A 7273-nucleotide genomic window follows, 5' to 3' on the forward strand; every position below is an offset into this window, starting at 1 on the left:
TCTGCGCGATATCAACACATTGGCCACCGGACGGTTCTGCATTGCCAGGGCAATATAAACGCTCACAACCAATCTGTTGGGGAAAGAAATTATAGGTGAAGACAGAACATAATAACCACAGTATTGATTAAGATAGTGTGAGAGTTGATTGAATTCTCTTTTGGGTCCAAACATCGTGGCTTATTCACGAAATTGATACACAGACAACCACTGTTGTACTGCAAACATTTAGAGACTCAAACGACAGGTCACTGGTTGTAATAAAATAAGAAAATGAATTCAATTTTTAAAACTTAATGGCGCTAAATTGATGCTTTAACTAAGAAAACAAAATATGTAATATAATGCATCAAAGTCGCGAAGGAATAAGAAAAATCAGAAGTTGAATATTAAATTACACATTGAACTAGCACTCATTTTGGTACTCGTTAAACATAATTTAAATTGGCGGGAAAAGTGAGTATTTCAATAGAGGAGTCTACCGGTATACGACAAATCATAATCACTGTAAATAAAACAAAGCAAAAGGAAAATTAAATCGTCCATGTAACTTTGTAAAGAAGAATAAGAAATACAAGAAACCTACTGTGCATATTCTGAAACAATTTTAATTTCATGTATTTGAACGCATTTTCCGATTTGGATTCAAATACTTTTTCTAAATGATCATTGATGATGATTATGATGGTAATGGGCGTCTTCGTATGTCGCTTTATATTGCGTATATTGTTGGCGTGACAATTCATCGATGCGTTAATCCGATATAATTCCTTCATGCGTTTTAATTTTTATTTGTTAAGATAAGTATATGTTTATATAATATGTAATATGGTTACCGATTGAAACAAATAAAAAAAAAAATCTAAAATAAAAGAACAGTTAACATATCTATGGGGCTGTGAGAAAAGGAAAAAAAATCACAATTACAGAATATGATGAAAACATGAATATACATTGTAATATGCATTCATAATTTAACCACAGTTATGTAAATGCAACTTTTAAAATCTTAGCAGACAATTGCTTAAGAGCAGAGAGACAAAATAATTCATTTATTGAATTTATGAATACTTTGAAATTCCAAATGGTATAAAATTATGCGCAACAAAATGTGCATTGGGTCTGCATAAAACACAATTTTAACATTATAGAATTCTTTTTCAGGGAGATATTAGCTTAATATCATTACTCTAGGTATTTTGTTCTTCAGAAGAAGATGATTAAGCAGTTTAACAAATTGGCTCGTATGCCCTTTAATATGAGTCAAATTCATTTCTGTAGGTGAGTTTATAACACTACTTGAAACAAGATATTGGCCAAATACTATCATTCTTATGTATTTTTGTTCTTCAAAAGAACACGTTTTCGTATTTTTCAAATATATCTAAGTGAACTTGGATCATGAGTATGTATCCTTTTCATTTCTCTTTTGTAGCATTCTATGTTAGCATGTTATATATACTAACAAAATATCTAGACTCTTTGCCGTTTCGTTCTTCTCAATGTAATAGGAAGTTAAGAAAAAGCCTTATGTAAGCTGTCGCAATAAAATAATTATTCATTTAAGATCCTATTATTCTGCATCAAAGACGGCTGTATTTTAGCCTTCCTAACATTTATGTAATTGAGGAATATGCCAAAGAGAAATCATGTTCCTTTTGTAGATTTCAACAAGTATACAAGACTCAGAATGACATTCATCAATTTGGTATGAATAATGAAGTTTTTTATTTGGACACAAAGAATTTTTCAAAAAATATATTGCGAGCTTTCGAAAGCGTCCGTTTATGTTGTACACTAAGGGAAGGAATGGATACAATGATTACCTGCAGTATCACAGTGCTATCTGGTAAAATGTCTTGATATTTTCATACAGCTGGCATTACTGACTCGGTACATAGTGGCTAAGTGAGTTGTGTTCAGCCGTTTAGTCAAGATACTGGTTGTTTGCAAGAAGAAGTTTTCGAAAGCTAGTATTAGTGTTCAAAACAAACTTAGCATTTATTTGATAAAAGGTGAAAATATCTATATGAGGGAAATAAAATTGGACAAAGAAATAACAGATTTTTCGTTGAACTTCTGCTTAACCTTTCCCTTTTTGATGCGCTGCTACTTTTAACGATGACAAATTACTGAAATTACATAATATCATGTTGAACATTTCTAAAGTATTGACACCAGCTTATTATTTAAATAAGCGTGTAGGGTATTGAGATATAGTGTTCTTCTTACCTGGTCAGAAAGATACACTTCGTTTTCGCTGCATTTCACCTTTTGTTGAAACCGTAGCAGAGCAGAAATATCTATCAGGCTGCTTAATGTATAACCGTATAGACTCGTTTTCACCACGTAGATACTTGAAATCCAACAATAAACTGTCTTTACATAAGTACTGTAATTGGACTCGATAAAACATTGTATATTTCTGTAAGTTTGATTATTTGCAACAACAAGTATTGGTTGAAACACGCGATTGTCACAGGTTGAATTGCTTACATAGTCTGATGTGTTCGATAGTATTTTATAATGAAATACGTTGTAGCAGTAATGCACAGTCACATTCATATTGGCCGGTGGTTTAAATCGATAAATGCATTGTTTATTTTGTATCTTTAACATCAATACGTCGATGACTGAGAGATATTTAGATGACATATTGCCTAAATCAAAATAAGGCGAGCATGTAGTTTCTAAACGCCAGGGTATCCAATGTTTTACCCCATGACATTCTGCACAATTTCGACTCTTGAAAGTAACCCCACCTTTTACATTCAAAACTGGAACCTGGTCTAACCAATTATCCACTGTATCACGCTCACATTTGCTCTTAGTATCATCACTACCTGTCCAGGTCTCCGGGCATGATGATACCATAAACACGCCCTGTCTCCTGCTATCAAAGTGGTCATGAAAAGCAATATATTCGCAGGTAGTCCTTTCAAGATATTGACTAAGTAAGTCATCCTGAACTGTTCCTCTGTTATTCCCTTTTTCGGTGATTACCAATGCATCAAAACAACAATCATCATAGTAAATGCAGTTGTAACTACAACTGCAGAAGTCATTGTTTATCCCAGTAGAACAAGAATAATAATCTTGAGCACAACGATGAAGTCTGTCTAAATAATATTCCATATACGCTGTGTTAGAAATTATCAATGTTATGTACTTGTAGGAAATCATTAACCGCAATAGTGATGAAATGTTCATCTTTCGTTATCTGCACGTCGTCAATTCACACCGGGGTCTTTCTGCACACTACCTCAATGTAACAATGATTGCGGTATTGCTCATACTCTGTCGTGATATATAGATGTTTCTTAACAAAACGAAACGAATTGTAGAGTGAAGCTTCCTATACCAGAGTTGTTTTAATGTGGTTTTGGATCAACCATCAAATGGTTTTATATGGTATATAGAAGGCGTGTCAAATATCATTCGATAATTTACCCGATACTTATACCACTAGAGTATGGCAATGGAATGCATTATCTAAAGTTTTATAACGTTTGCGTTGGTTTATGAAAGGCATGTCAGATAGACTATAGTTTAATGTCAAAGAAACCCCTCCGCATTAAAGCCCTTTTGATCTCTGTAGAGTATAACATAAACATGTAGAAGAAGTAATATCAACGTTTAAATATCTCAGAAAAACTGGATCATTACAAAATAAGTGCACACACATCAATCACGATTCCTACATTCATAGCAACAAAATAGAAATGTTGATCTGTTATGGACTTTTGTCGAGGTGAATGTGTGCCATGGCTATATGGACCAGAATGATTATATACATAGATGCATCGAGCTAATATGACTTATCACAGACCTCCACGCGATTATGATTAAACCAATGAGGGTTTTGAAAAGAATAGTGTTATCTAATACAAGCATAAGCCAAAAGCCTAATTTGTCGTCGTTAGAGGCAATTAGACAGAATAACACCATAGTGATTCTGTTCCGTATTTTCACGTTTTCCACCCGCGAAAATACCCACTGTTACAGTATTTTTGCCCAACAAATGTCTAAATGTTACGTTTGACGCTAAACAGTCCCAATCGCTCACCAATACATCATGTGTGGGACGTGTTATTTGAACGCTCCTAATCAATCAGCGAGTACCTACTTTTTATCATTGTTTTGCCACAGGTTATCTATTTATACTAAAACTTCCATCAGTTTGTCTGATATAACATTCGGTTTTAACATCGTCTTTTTTTTCTCTTAAATATATTTCGGAATTATCTGTATATAATTATAATAAATCAGGAATGCAAACAACATCAGGTGGTGTCTAAGGTTTTATGCTGTTCCACCGCTACGATTCATGACTTTCAGAACAAGGAATAATGTTACAATCGACATTTTTACGGAGCGCCTGAAATGTCAGTAAGATATTAAATATATCAGTGCTTAGTAATACGAGACAAAAGTGCAGATTTTCAGATAACATAAAAGCAATGCGTACTCCTGAAGAATGTATCTCATTTTCTCCTGGACATAGTTGTATGAATCAACAAGATTTGAAATGGCTGAGGATATTTCTTTAATTGACTGTATCAAAGTTCCCTTTCTTTTCCTTTCCCTCTTCTCTCTATAATACATCTGAACATCAGAATATATTAAAAAAAAATAAGAATGTATTTCAAAAGAATGTATAAAAGGTGTGAGAGAGATGATATGATACGCTTCAGCAAATTAACACTCACATGGGAATAAAATTGGTATTTTTGTTTATTATGATGATGATGACATCATTATGATAACTACTTTGTATATACAATGAAGATGATATCAGTTAGAGGTTGATGATTGCATGAGAAGAAATCAGTGGATTTTAGTGTCTTGTTGATGGAATTGGTGAGAGTATGATGAGGATAACTATGAAGAAGATTATGTCAATGTCATGACGAAAATGTCTGGGTAATAATGATGAGGATGATTTGAATGTCATATGATGATGATAATGATACCAGTTTGATGATGGTGATAGTAGTATGAGAATAATGTTGATTTCAGTCATGATTATGATATTAGTTTGATGATGAGAACAGTGTGATTTTGATATTATTGTGAGAATGATGTTGATTTCATTCATGATGATGATGATGATGATGATGATGATGATGATGATGATCAGTTTGATGACGACAACAGTGTGCTTACGATATTATTGTGAGAATGATATTGATTTCAGTAATGATGATGATATGAGTTTGATGATGATGACAAGTGTGATTATGATCGATATCATTGAGAGAATGAGGATAATTTCAGTCGTGGTGATGATAATGATAATAATGAAAAAGTTTATGTCAATTGGATGATGATTTTCTGTCATGATGGATATATCAGTGGGATGCTTATGATGATGTTGAAAATGATAATGATGATAATGATAATGATGATGATAATGATGATAATGATGATAATGAGAATGATGATGATAATGATAATGATGATGATAATGATGATAATGATGATAATGATAATGATGATGATAATGATAATGATGATGATAATGATGATGACGATTTCAGTGTTAAATGTCATGAGGATGATGATAAGGATCTTGTGTAAAGCACCTATTTTGCAACGATGTTCGCAATTAAAAAATAAAATTATGATCGATATGTTTACGGAGCTACAAGAAGATATAAAATATATCAGTGCTGAGTTAGATTCTGCAACATCACAACATCGGGCTTATGCCTCGGTTTGGATAATTCTAAAGATGTATTATCCGTTCACGCTCTTTTACGGGTTCTCATTAATCATGGACGCACAAATGCACGGGCCACAATAATATTACATTTCCCACTTTTCCAACAAGAATATATACCAAAGATCCCAGAGTTATTACGGCAAAAACCATGTAGTAAAGTTTCCATTTGACCTAAGTAAATTGATCTTTTCTACAGGTTGGATTGCCTTCTGTCAACCATCGGTCCATCTGGTGGTAATATTCGAGCAAAACGTTATGTACCTCTGTGTTTGACTTTGTCTTTTCAAAGTACGGTTGTAATCTGACCAATTACCTGACATATAAAGAGTCCTTTGCTGCCAGTCCAGTAGCGTAGCTACCTTAAGTTCGAGTAGGCACGTACATGTACCTATACATACCTTTGTCACTTTTTTTAGTCAGAAAATGTAAATTGCAAAAATTGCAAAAACTGAAAATGTGTTTAACTGAAATAACGGATTATACTAATCAAGGATGTTTGTATAAGTCTAGTACAAAATACACGAAATCTCGTTAAAGTTTGTTTTTTACTTACTCGAAAAACATCTTAACAAGCTTACATTAGACAAAGGTAATCCTACAACAACAGTTGTAATACTTAGTTTATGAAGTAATCAAGATTTTTCAAGTTCGTCTTTAACTAAATTATTTAACTTTATAGCCATTATAGTTGCTACACACAACCCTAAGGCCAACACGAAATTCGCCACCTGGAATCCAAAAGAACGGCAAAACTCTAAGTCTGTAGGAAATGCAAACCACACCGAACAATCTGAATGATAGGCATGTACTTGTCTGTGTCGACAAATATTACAATATCTAATATTTTAATTTTGGCGTGCAAACACAATTACATTGCAAAAGTATAACTGAGCATGCGTGGTTACCAAGGAAACCTTTCGTGTACATCTTCCAATTTTCAGAAAGACAAAATACTAGCCAATCATGCTTCTGTATAACAATTTCCCCGGATACCCATGATGAGGATACGGGCCCACCTCCTTTGTTTTGGTTTTCGAAATTTTACAAGAATCCTTACAAATAACGTTTCATCGCGGGATCAAACGTTCCGACTTTTCGACCTTTTACACTTCTATTTGTCATACTAAACACAAGGACGGCATCGTTCTCTTGTGGTGAAAGCTTTCTTTTCGAAAAGAAGGAAGAACATCGATTTAAATATATGGTTGTATGGTTGTGAATTATTTTGGAGCATATGTTTGCGAAAAGCACAACCAAGGCTAAAATAAATATACAGAAGATGGAATTGCGAGTATGTTTTAGTTTCTTGATTGACAATATCTAAGTTAAGTTCGGTGGCAAGACTTCCCATCAGTGAGCAGACTACAGGCATTCCAATAGGAACAAACAGTGTCCCTCCGTATGTTGCAGGTCATTCGGTCGGTATTCAAGAGCTTGCTGCAAATAGCATAACGTCTTGACTTCGTCATGATGGCATATTCGTCGACTGCTGACGGACAAACTTACAACACATGGTATTCAAAGACGCAGATTAATGAAGACTATTGG

The sequence above is a fragment of the Mizuhopecten yessoensis genome, unplaced genomic scaffold, assembly GCF_002113885.1.
Source record: "Mizuhopecten yessoensis strain PY_sf001 unplaced genomic scaffold, ASM211388v2 scaffold8213, whole genome shotgun sequence".
Taxonomy (NCBI): domain Eukaryota; kingdom Metazoa; phylum Mollusca; class Bivalvia; order Pectinida; family Pectinidae; genus Mizuhopecten; species Mizuhopecten yessoensis.